Below are 12,897 nucleotides of genomic sequence, written 5' to 3'. Positions count from 1 at the left end.
GTGTTATCAGGCAGCTGCTGCTTTTCACCGTGGGGTCACTGCCTTTCAGCAGCAGAAGGTCGACTGCCTACATAATTCCTAAAGAAGAGAGCGTTAACCTAGGAGCTCTGCTGCACCGCGTTCGGGTGCCAGCACCGCACCGACCGGGACGGGCGGGCGACTCCAGGCAGGGAGTCAGGTCAGGGCACGAGGTACCACACAGAGGGTTGTCCCAGGAATCTGCAATATCCCTCCAGGGGTTGATGTTGGTTAAACTTTATGAGCCCCAGAGCTGCACATCCGTTGTCCTGCACTGCGTTTTCAAACACACGGAAATAAGGACCGTGGAGATGGGGGCAAACGCGCACCTCGTGCCTCGYCTCCGGCCGGTCGCAAGTCGCGGGGCAGCGCTCGTGAGGGCCRAGGGGAAGAACCGAGATGGGGACATCTCCTGTCCTCCCCAGTTTGCATTTCTAGTGCAAGAGTTGCCCTTACTTAAATGTTGAGATCTGCCACGAGCCCCCAAATGTAGGCAATGCAGARTTTGCATCACTTTGAGGCAAAGCCAAGGTGTAAAATATCTTCATTAAGAATGGAGATAAAGCAAAGACATAGCTCCACATCCTCCCAGATTTGTGACCAGCACAGTTTGGATTTGAATGTGAAGTTGGTGGATCCAGGAGCACCAGAACGCTCCTTTTACCTGCCCCTTAGTCCTRAGTAGCAGTAGAAGGACCACGGAGGAGTTCTAAATGAACCAAACCACTACAGCTTGAAACTACAGGTAATAAAAGGAGATTAAATTTTTAAACAAAATGCCAGTCTAAACATACAATAAAAGAAAGGTAAGTCTGTAAAGACGAGATCAGTGTGTGAGACATGCAAATGCAGTAAAAGGAGGGATTTAAGTGCATAAAGAGACTAGTGGAAGGAAGAACAAGAAAAGAGAGTGCAGTTTATTGACCGAAGACATAGAGCACTGTAAATGAAACAAAGTGCTTGCTTTAATGTTCGCTGTAAACRGAGAAAGGCTGCAAATGCACCAGATGCCTGAAACACATAYGCAAGTCTTGGAGTAGAGAGAAAGAGGGTCAGGGARTAGGGATCAAGCCTAAGGGTTAACTGSTTGCCTAAAATCCCGGTGTCATCTATGGACATTTTTGACTTCAGAAAAACACTAGCCAGAAAGGAGGATGGCAGGGGGAGAGGAGTAACRTGTTAGCAGAGAAATGGAAGATAGAAAGTAGGAAATGGGGGAGATGTGCAAAAGGAAATGTCATCTTTATCACTGCATTCAAAAAAGGCAACAGACAGTATTTAAGAGCTAAGTGGCAAAACCGTTATCTGATGCACATCCCAAATCAACCCTTCTTTGAGGAATGGAACGAAAATAATTAATAACACTGACACCCAATTGCTGGAAACATGGAGATGTCAGTTTTGACCCTGAAGTGAAATTCACTTAATAAATCAGAAATATGATTAGGAAGGTCACCTGAATAGAAGTGTATCATCCTGCCTTATGCCAGTTTGGATTGGCACATGTTCAGAGGGAACAGAATCCTCGGTACGAATTCCTGTGCAGTACGCCACGTCGACAATGCTGACTGTAGGTGTAGCAGTGGGATGAAATGACGGTTGATTTCTGGCTCAATAAGGAAAAAAAACCCACTCTTTTTGTTTGGTTATATCCTAACTCTAAGCTACATACTGTGGATTTTTCATTGAAAYATTTTAGGACTGTTTTACTTGCAAAAAAGAAAAAAAACAAATCTGTGCAGAAAATAATAATACGTATTAAAAGCAATACAATAATTAAAAGTAGAAGTTCAAATTCAATCACGCCAAAATTCTCCTGCTCAAAAGGAACTTTAGAGGCTATTTTCTCCTTACCTAATAGTAATGTTGGGTTACACATTATTATCCATATCCCCAATTTTTGCAGAGACCAATATAATATTCACGAGTATTTTTTCCTAAAAGTATTTCTCACTTGAAGGGAAGAGATCTTGAATGAACACAAGTCACACACTGAAATAAATGGAATTATACTAGCTTTCTATATTCAAGATCTGACCTGATATGTTAACACACATTTTTTGGTGACTCCTTCAATCTGTTAGTTATTTAAAAAATAACTGTAAGCTTATAAATATGTATTTCTTATTTGTAGTAAAAGGAAAAACTTGTACCCCTAAGGAGCTCTTGGTGGAGCCAGCTGGGCCCCATGGAGCTGGGGGTGTGCAGTGCTGGTCTGAAGCAATGCTGAGCATTTATTAAAAAAGCAGACTTTTGTCAAATGCTGTTTCTSAGTGATTTCTGACTATGGTGCACCAGGAATATAATAACCCACGTGTAAGACTGGAGCTCTTGAAGTCCCAGAGGAGTTTGAATCTCTCAGGACAACGCGAAAGGTTTGCGCAGCTCTCGGGCTGAAACGGATGCCAGCTGAAAGATGGATGCTCTGGCTGTGAAGCAGCTGATTCTGGAGCACTCAGAATTTTCAGCAGGCTGGAGAAGAAATCAAAACAAAAATTGAGAAGCATTGCACTCATATGGAAATAAAATGGAAGAAATGTGTTTTTGCGTAGAGAGTGGGATGAGAACAAAGACATAGAAGTGTCTTTGTATACGCGCTGCATTAGGTCCAGTCAATGTTCTCATCGGTTCTGGGGTKGAGGCCCCCTGTAAAAGCTCAAACCTTGACTTCCTGATCAAAAATAGGTCTATTTAGGAAGGATTTTTTCTTATGCTAGGTATGTTGCTATTAGGCAGGTGAGATGAGCAGAGGTGTCCAGGACAGGCGCCCCAAGGCTGGTGGCACGGCGAGGCTCTCGCTTGTGCCGGGGTGGCTTGCTCCTGTCCGCCCTCCACTGCAGCCTCAATTCGATGTTTTCTGAAAGAAAATCCTTACGATAAAATGTGCTCCTCTGTAGGAAACCAGTGCAGCTCGTACGCTGCACTGAAGCCCTATCCGACTTTGCAACGGGGCGTCAGGGAAGCRGGAGCGCTGTGCCTGCTCTACACCCAGCCAAGCATCGCTGCGTGCCTGAAAATTCCACGTATCGCCTTGCAGGGACCCACAGGTTTACCCAYAGCTGCTAATATGAATATAATACAGTCTCTGAGTGAACATATCTCCCACCTTGTAAGCTAAGTAAACAATAGTAAGAGCTGGATGTAAAATGACTGCACATAAAATACTTCGTAACTATCTTTAAAAATGCACTAAGCAATGAGGACTTTGTCATAACAGAAGAAATATGTTACTTCTGTTGTGGCAAGCTTAATAATTATGCTTAATCACCCATTGTTTAGTAATTCAAAACTGAGAAGACTGTTTTGATTTAAATTTTAGAGTGAGCTCACAGTTCACGTGGTTTAAAAAAGAATTATCAGAAAACAGTTACAGTACCCTACACACATCAAATCTAGCAAATCTTAAATGTAAAGTTCCGGAGCTGTTACATGCAGCCGCGCGCTATCCAGAACCRCTAGTGCTATTGCTGAGGTCAGGGACAATTTTAGCTTTCACTKCAACCATGCCCAGATTTTTCCTTTGAGTTACTTTGAACTTCATCCCTTTCTCTATAGCCTGTGTTTCTGTGTATTTATACGTACTTCAAAATTTTATAATTAGTTGCTAAATCTGAATATTTGAATTATTTTAATTCTGACTATCTCCTTCATCGTGTCCTGTAATCACAAGATACATCATTCATTTTAGATTTAATTATGCTGCCTTCCCACACAAACCCAGCATTATTTCATTCTTTAATTCTTTATATTACAGTTAGCATATACAAAAATGAGTCTTACTACTTTTTTATATAAAAAAAATAGTTCCTTCTCTTTTTATGAATCCTGCCCTGCTGTTTTCTGCTGTCCTTCCCTTTCAGGCTTTCATAAAGATGGTGCTAGACTGTGTTGATTGCAGGAAAAAATGCCAAGAGCTTTTCTTGTATTAGATAAAGGTTGATTCTCAGAATTACGAGTTAAAATAGCAAAAGAGACAAGTGTAATAAAAATAGAATTTTATTTCCCCAGCTATAAGATATCCTGGTGTTTCTAAACTGTAGAGTATCAAGAACCCATCACTCAGATGTCAGGATCAACTGAACTCCATCTGTAGTTCAAAAGAGGAAAATGCAAACGCGCCCCAATGCACTTTCAGGGGTGCAGGATACAGCCTGAGACTTGGGGGGTTATTATTGCAAGAAACTGCTTTACTCGCATCTTGCCTACATTGCTAGGATAGGAGCAAGTCTATTTATGAAGCTACCTAAAATGTAAAGGGAAATAATACTGGCAGATCATTGCTATAGAACTTAATTTTGAAGCAGCCTTTTCTTTTCTCCCTTTCCCTTTAAGCTTGGCAGGGTAAGGCTCTAGATCTAACTTCTTTCTGCTGTATTTTTTAAAGTTTGGTCGTATCAGTTGTAGGGCTCGATTAAAATTGGCTTAAATTCAGTGAAACTCTAGTAATCATTGAAATTATACAGATTCAGACCAGGCTGGAGTTGACCCTTCATAGTTTTATCGTTGATTTTCAAGGTATCTTCTACTAGGATTATTCGTTCTGCTAATTCAAAATTATATATTGTTTACTCTTTAGTGCCCTACTGATGCTCTGCTTTGCTGGGAACATCCATTCTTTAAAAGTCTGACCTCATTCTATTAGATGCTTCCTTTGCATTGCTTAGTGCTCTCATTTCTCACTGAAGCCAATACACAACATTACCAAAAAYCCCTCCCACTAAAGCCAGTGGGAAGCTGCCGTTCGTATGGTTTGGACTGCGTTTTTTTTTCTTCTGATCATTAGAAGTCTGTTAGCCTGTCATTTTTTACTGCTTTCATCTGTTCTGTCCTGGCTCCTGATCGATACCGGTGACAGCTTGTCATCATCAGAAGAAGCAGCTCTCTCAGTGTCACTGTCAACTTGTTGAAAAAATCTTTATAATCTCTTGTCCTCATAGATTTATGGCGAATGAGAAATTACAATGAAGGAGGAACAGTCACAATAATGTCCTTTTGCAACTGAGCATTCAGTTGCCCTATGATTACTGTTCATTATTAAAGCAGCAGAAGAAACAAGATAATGAAATGAACTGTGAAGCATTCTGTGACATTTCCCTGCATGGAAGATATTGTTTAAAAATAAATTACAATTGTAATTGCTGTTTCAGATTTGTCCTGGAAAAGCACAATGTAACTGGGATAAATAGTTTTGACTTTGGTGGTAGTGTTTTGTTATCAGAGAGCACTGACATGACTGAACTTGCAGAGCAGTGTGTTAAACTAAAAAGACAGAAGTAACGAGTTATGATTTATGAGTTATGTATGAGGACGAGTTATGAGTTATGATATTTAGACTTTCTATATTTAATACATGTGTGCAGTGCCATTTTAGAGCAACGTGAGTTTATAGGCACAATTCAAAGACTTGCATCTTTCATAGACTTTTAAACAAGTTATATGTGATTGTAGAGGTTTCTCAATCTGATCTCCAGTATACGATAGAGTTTCAAGCAAGTTCTATTCACTTACCTTTTCATCTGCATGTATTCTTTAAAAGTCTGTTATTTGTCTAATTGTTTCTATTCTTGTATGTTTGGTATGTAAAAATTCAATGAAGCTATTATTCAGGAAAAGAAAAGGAAAGTAGTTGAGATGATTATTCTGCTACCGGTCATGACTAAGATGAAGAGAGATATACTAGCAAGATATTGTTCCTAAAATAGATATCTTGCAAACAAGAAATGTCAGTCAAATAAGGTTTAAATTAAATTCCTGATAGCAATTGCTTAGAGAATGATCATGCTTCTGTTGAAATTATTATGAATATTGTCACCATTTTCAATGGAAAAAGAATTCGAGCTTCAGATACCGATTCTGGAAAGTATTTCAGAATGTCCTCAGCTTTTACCATATGCTTATATCCTGCTGAATCCAAAGTCATGCTTCTGCAAAATAGACCCTTGGCTGAATTGTAGCTTTAAGAAAGACTCTTTGCACAGGACAGTATGAAAATGAGTTAAACTGAGAAATCTGAACTTGAAGGAAGTATTGCATGGCCACAAACAAGTGACCTCACTGGGAGGAGAACTGATGAAGTGAAGAAATGTGATGTCTGTTCCAAATAAAGAACTGATGAGTCAAGTTGTGCCCCAATTGGAACAGAAGCAAAGTCAAGATGGCTTGAAAATAACCTTGACAATAGTGAAAACGAAATAGCAATCAATTCAAGTTATGTTGACCCTTAGAAACTGCAGGAAGAGTACTGGATGAGGAAAGTATGCTGATTTCTGTTTCTCTAGGAGTGCGGATTCTCTAAGATTAAGTATTACAGTAATTATCTCAGACCTAAACTGATATTACTCAAGTGGCATTCAGCGACCTAYTCTGTATTCCCAGTAAGATTACTCATGCAGTCGAGTCCTTTTGTTCCATGGTAAGGACAAAACAATTTCTAAATATAATATTTTAAAGCAGTATCTTGTTACAGAAGGACACAATCAGCTACTGCTGACTTATTTCTGATAGATACTAACTCCCTATTAATCTTCCAGGCTGAGACATTTTTCTAAACATAGCTCAGTAATAAGTTAATTATAATCTTCTGAAATTGGAAGAATTTTTACCTGAGATGAGTAGGGTACTAKTTTGAGGCAAAAGCTAAAGTTAGGAAGCAACATTCCAAAAGAAACACCCTCTGCTGCCATAAAAACTTCCCTACTTCCCCGAAGATTGAGATCACGAGGATTTTAAATGTGGTATCAAATCCTTAAGCATTCATTGCTGTTGATATGTTTGCATGTTGGAATATCATGATGGTTTATTCTGTGCTCTGAGGCAAAATTCACTGTGAATGCAAGTTGAATTTTTCAGGCTCAGTTTCAGCTTCAAGTGTTAAAGAGGTCTGAAGAAAAATAATGAAGCAATTCTTGAAAAATAAGAAATTATGTGACATTCATTTAAAAAAGTCGTTTGTATAGATTTGCCATCTCTTAATATCTTCACACTGTGGTAGTAATTTATCTCAATAGTTAATTAATTTTTTGACCTGCATTTGGTGCAGCAAACCTTAGGTGCTTAAATGAGAAATACAGTCGTTTTAGTTTTCTTCTGTAGTCTTTGGAAAGAGAACCRAATTACCAAAGAAATTCTTGTTGAYGTGTGCTTAAAATACGGTTTGACAAAGCTAGGCCTTCAGGTTTTTCATAGTAAATCATTAAGCTAGGCTTGAGCGCTCCTGTGGTTCTCTYTGTGCTTTACTAGACACAGATTCCCCACCTGTACACAGTGCATAAGTATCAGTCTCCACTACATTGCTCATGGAGCTGACACCAACTCCCTCCTTCCCAGATCCCGGCTTGCTCATTCAACCATCGTGGTAGGCCTCTAATTCACTTTGATTTGCTTGTCATTTCCCAAATGACTCTGATAGCTTATGACTGCTCTGTTCTCCTCGTTGCTTTCCTTTCTCTTTGTAATTTGTGCATGTTGCTGGTAGTTATTTTATATTTACTTACGCATCACTAGTGAAAATGTGTACAGAGAAACTGGAATTTCCCCCTCCTTYGTTCATGAATGACTGAAAAGCCTAGGAATCTTCAGGCTGGAAAAAAGAGAAGGGAAAGGTAGAGCAGAGAGATGGGAACTATTCCATATATAAAATCACGAGCACATGGAGAGRGTGATTAATCACTCTCTCTTACAATATAAGGTTAGGGAACTTCAAATGAAACTAAGAAGCAGTAGGCTCAGAGTGAGATATTTTTACAGACGAGGCATAGCTGTAGAAATTGTTGAGAGATGTTGCAGTTGCTAAAAGTTCAGCGGTTCAGAGAGGCTTGGACAAATTCATGGAAAAAAATATCTATCAAGACAATTATGTATAGATACCATCCCTGACTCAGGGAACCTGAATTGCTGCAGGCTGAAAACAAATTCTGGASACATATTGTTAGGTACTGCTTACCCTGTTTTTATCTTCTGTTTGGCATCTGCTTTTCTCGCCAGCATTGGAGACAGGACACTGGATTTAATTTAAGGCTATAGAGCTTTTTTGTTTGACTGTATACAACTTCCGAGATTTATCATTTGACTAGTGTGTAATATTCACTCAGTTTTGATTTAAAAAAMCCTCTAAATTATACTGTAGGAAATTTGAATCGCAGATGCATTTTGAAATGAAAAATAACTCCAAAGTCTTAAGTGAAAACTTTATTTAGGTAAGCACTAAAAAAATCTGGCAGGAGTTTCATTCACTTTCTGTCTATTTGCAGTTTTCACATCCTACTGTCCATACAATGTGATCAGCATAGAGAAATTCATTGTATTTTCCATATGTCTAAGAGTTCTCTTTAGCCCCTCTTGGATACACATGCCAAAATTTCCTGCTAAGTTTCTCCCATGTCCTAGCTGGCTACATTTATGCAAAAGCCTGAGGAAAGAGTGCTGCTTCRACGGTCAGAGTGAAATTGTGAGCGTTGATCATCTCTTAAAAATTGGCTTACTTTTTATCCTTCAACAAGATTTTTTAAAACTTACTACAAAAGTACAGAAGAGGTAGGTGGAGAAATATACTCATAAATCTTAAGCAGAGATTGTGTAAGGGCCTCTTCACTCTTGCTTCATATATCCAGCATAATGATAACCGAGAATAAAAATGATTCTTGCTGTCAGCTTGTGTAAATGATACCTCTTRCCTCTGTAGAAGGGGGCAAACTGCTTAACAAACAGTTTAACACAATCAGAAGTGTTTGTTATGTATTTTCTACCACGTTTCTGTAAATATAGACATACACACGCAAATGTGACAATATTTGCATTTTTGAAGTATCGGTATAGACAGGATGGGATGTGGACTCTCATGTTTATTTCATATTCAGACTAATTTGTCAGTGACTAAAGATTTTGTCATTATACTTTTCAGTAGTAATCTGAAAATAAACAAATGTTTGATACTGTGAAGTTGCTTTTCAGAACAGTGAAAATCTTTCTGTAGYGTTTATGTTATTAGGACCAGATCCACTTATGCTAGGTGTAAAGGAGCTCCACAGCTTAGTAGCCACRACTGTGACACTTGATTGAAAATGAAAATATTGTACTGGTCTTACAGTAGTGTGGGAGCACAATCTCCATAGTACGTCACCCGCCGGGTAAATTAGATCCTACTCTGGAACAAATATGGAGTAGACACAAGCATACAACTATATATTTTCTATGCATCAGGACAGCTTATTTCCCCTCTTGTATGAGAATGAGCCACACTCACAGAAGAATGCTTTGTACCCACGTAAATTCATCCACACAATAGGAAAGAAAGAGTTGTACTGCTCTAACTCTGCAAGTGTTGTTCAGTTGCATTCTGCAAAATACCAAAGGTGAAATATAATTATGTTCTTAAGTAAACATGCTCTAACAAATTAACTGCATTCCCCACGAAACCACTATCACAACTGATATCAGCTGATGCAGCGTTCACGTTCTGCTCTGAACAGAATCTGCACAAACTTAATTTGCATYTGTTCCTTTTCAGGGGTTTTACCACTGTAGTAAAAACAGAGTAAAAGCTTTAGTCCCAGCTTGGGTGTTTTCCTCAAGCTTTGGTTTTTATATAATTTCCTTCCTGAGATCTCTCTGAACTAGATACTATTCACATATTCCTATATTCAGACCGTTTTTTCTGTCTTGTTTACCAGGGTGGAGTTGCGCTATATTGGCCATGGTTAGYGTGGTTAGGATTCCAGTATCATTAACTTGGGGGCGGAGGGGAACCGAAGAAGCTGGCCTGATGATAATATTCTTATTTTTCCTTTGCTGGAAAACTTCATGGATGAATGAACATGAAGTTTGTAAGACCGTTTTGAAGCAGTCTTKCTTAGGGACAAGGTTGATACAAAAATTTAGGGAGGAATGCTGAATAATATGCTCTCAGAAAAATTCACTGCTGGTAGCGATAAGCAGGAAATTTGCAGGGACTTTGTTTACCTCACAAGCAATCTGTTGTTCATATTTTCAAGCGTATGACTGATACTTCCAGGGAAACCGAATGAGCAAACGAAACATGGCTGTTGTCATTCAGCTCCAGTCCTGAGTTCTATAAAAGGGACAAGTGCGTGGTGCGAGTTCACGCTCGCGACACTGAGCGAGCTGAATCCTGGCTGCAGAACCTGTTTATTACTGCTGTAGTTCCTTTCCGACTGGGCTAGGCAAAAGAGCATTCTCAGCAACTTTGCCATGTCATAGAGCTGGTTTTAAAGTGAACAAATATTTAGAAACTGATTACTTTGAAATCTTTATCTAATAAAAGTCAGCACTGTACCTGACAGAGGAAAAACTGGTTATGTCATGCTGATGATGCAATAACATGCTGAGGAATATAATAGGTAGAGATTTCTATACAAATTAAGGTATTAGAATGTAAAAAGTGTTCATCTGGAAACTGTACATTGAATGAGAATTGACATCTATGCATCATAGACACGGGCTGTATTAGATGCTCCAGAAAAGGGTACAAAATACGTCCAAGTATCTGTCATTTAGATATTGGTTTAAAAACCAAGGCATGAGGTTTACCACTTCTTCTTAATGATTTGCTATTAYATTTTCAATATTTTAGATCTCTATAAAAGTCCATTTCTTTTTGGATCTTGCTAAGTTAYGAATTTCAGTGACATATTATTGCCTTTTTATTGAATAGCTTTTGGTTCTTTGGTTGCAAGACCTACAGAAAAAAAGGTTTGATTTTACTTTTACTAAATCAGTCATTATTATATCTACATGTATTATAATTTTCTTTTTTTAATCTTTGATAAGAAATTAATAACAATTCTAATTTCTTTGATTATTCTTTCTCTCTGAACTCTCCTCAGATATCATAGAGTTAGATCTTTGGGGATGGAGAACATTTGTTTGCAACCTGTTATTTTTTGAGATAATAGGAAAAATCTCAGTAGCACTTAAAAAAAAAGGTCAGGGGCAGGATGATGGCATCCCAAAGCAAGTTTTCCTCACAAGTTCCTGCTGAGCACTCAAGCACTTTCAGAAAAGGATAAGTCACTTCGCAGTTGATTTTCTTTATTGAGATCTGCCTCATGACACTGCTCAAATGCATACACATTTAATCTCACAGAAAAGATCTGGCCATTTGGATTTTTGTGGATGCACACGGATAGCACTAACCATGCCTGTGGGCTAGCAGAGGCACTAGGGCAGGGAGCAGCATGCGACCTGGAGGCCCATGAAGCTGGCTGGTACTGCCTGCAATTTTTTTAGAGGATCTGTGGAGTCCCTTCCTCTCCTGCCACTTAATCACACTAAAACCCACATGTGCACAATACTACTACAACAAAAGTAATGTTTACAAGTTACTTAGCCTAAACAGTTCTATATTTAGAATTTAAATCATTTCACTCTTTATGAAGTACTAGTGACTTTGGTCTTATATTGCATACTTTGTATGCTTTATATTTTCATGGAGGAAGAACATTCCTGGTGCACATTCCCTGTTTCACTCCCAAACCTTTGTTTCCCGTGGCTGAGTTACAGACCTGTAAAAACAGGTTTACAAAGGAAATGCTGACACGTTAGCYGGCGGCTGCTGCAATGATACGTTCACAACAGGCAGTTCTCTTTGGTAGGCTCCATTACAATATATCGGTAAAGATTAACTCTGTAAAACAGGTTGCTCCAATTTAATCAAGGACTACAGTACCTCATCTTATACTGTGTACTTGTTTATATGATGCTTGACGTTCGGGTGAAAAGATATCAGCAAGGCAACAACATTGTGGACTATGTAGTACACCAGCTTGCTTCTTTGGTCAAGCTAATTTCATCAAAAWTATTTGGCCATTAAGAAGTGTTTGAGATTCCTTTGCTAGTGTTATCTACAATGTAGGGCTTACTAAAAAGTCATGCAGAGTATTTAACTAAAAACCCGTGTCATCGAGGCAATCTTCTATCCTTAAAAACACATATTTCTCACACTGTTCTCTAACATTTTCCAGTTCTTAAGCTCAAACAGCAATGGAAAAGYACACTTTTTCATCCATGGTCTTTTATATGCCCCTTCAGGTTTGAAAATACTGTAGCATTTCTCTTAAAATATATGAGKGGAAACAAAGGAATTCATCCCCTCAGAGTGTGTAACCACAGCAAGTTTTGAGTCTCTTSCTTGTACACATAGGTGTATCAGGCTTCTCATGTGCTACAAAGAACCGAAAAGGAGCCTTTGCCCTTTTTAACTGCCCGTGTTTCATACCCTGCCAGCTCTGAATTTTGGAAAAATAATAAAAATTTTTTCCCCAACTATCACTTCACTGGACACGGCAGAGAGCGCGTCCTAACGCACAGGCAGCTGAAGGTACCCGTGTGCTGCTTTCCCACAACGGGAATGCCTGCAGCATTTATGAGAAGAACGCAAATTTTCTGAAGTTTTATATACGTAACGCACACTTCTTTGTGGGGCCAAGGGACAATGAGGCTCCCCCGCCTGTTAGCTTGGGGGTAGCTTCACTGACGTAACAGCATCGAGCTGCTTTTTATTCTTTAATGTCTTCGTGCTGCTCTTGAGGCCGTCACTCGCCCCGGGCGAACGTGCCAGGTGGCGGCGGTGACAGGCCGGGCGGGAACGACCGTTATGGCTGTTGGTGGTGGTGGTGGGGGGGTCGCCGCGGCCCTTCAGGCGGCAGGCCCGCGCCGTCGCCCTGGCAGGAGCCCCGCTCGTCCCCCGCCGCCCCGAGGGCAGGCCGAGGGGAGGCGGCTCCGTGCGCGCCGCAGGCCGCCAGCCGGGCCGTCTCGCTCGGCTCCCCCCGCTCATCGAGGGCTTCTCCCTCAGCGAGGCGCCGCCGCCGCTTCCGTGCGCGCGCGCCCCCGTTCCCCCACCCCCCCGCCGCCTCCGTGCGCGCG

Source organism: Rhea americana, unplaced genomic scaffold, assembly GCF_003343005.1.
Source record: "Rhea americana isolate MKP2758 unplaced genomic scaffold, rheAme1 scaffold_125, whole genome shotgun sequence".
NCBI lineage: Eukaryota > Metazoa > Chordata > Aves > Rheiformes > Rheidae > Rhea > Rhea americana.
The sequence above is the reverse complement of the archived record's forward strand: the minus strand, read 5'-3'. Positions refer to the sequence as shown.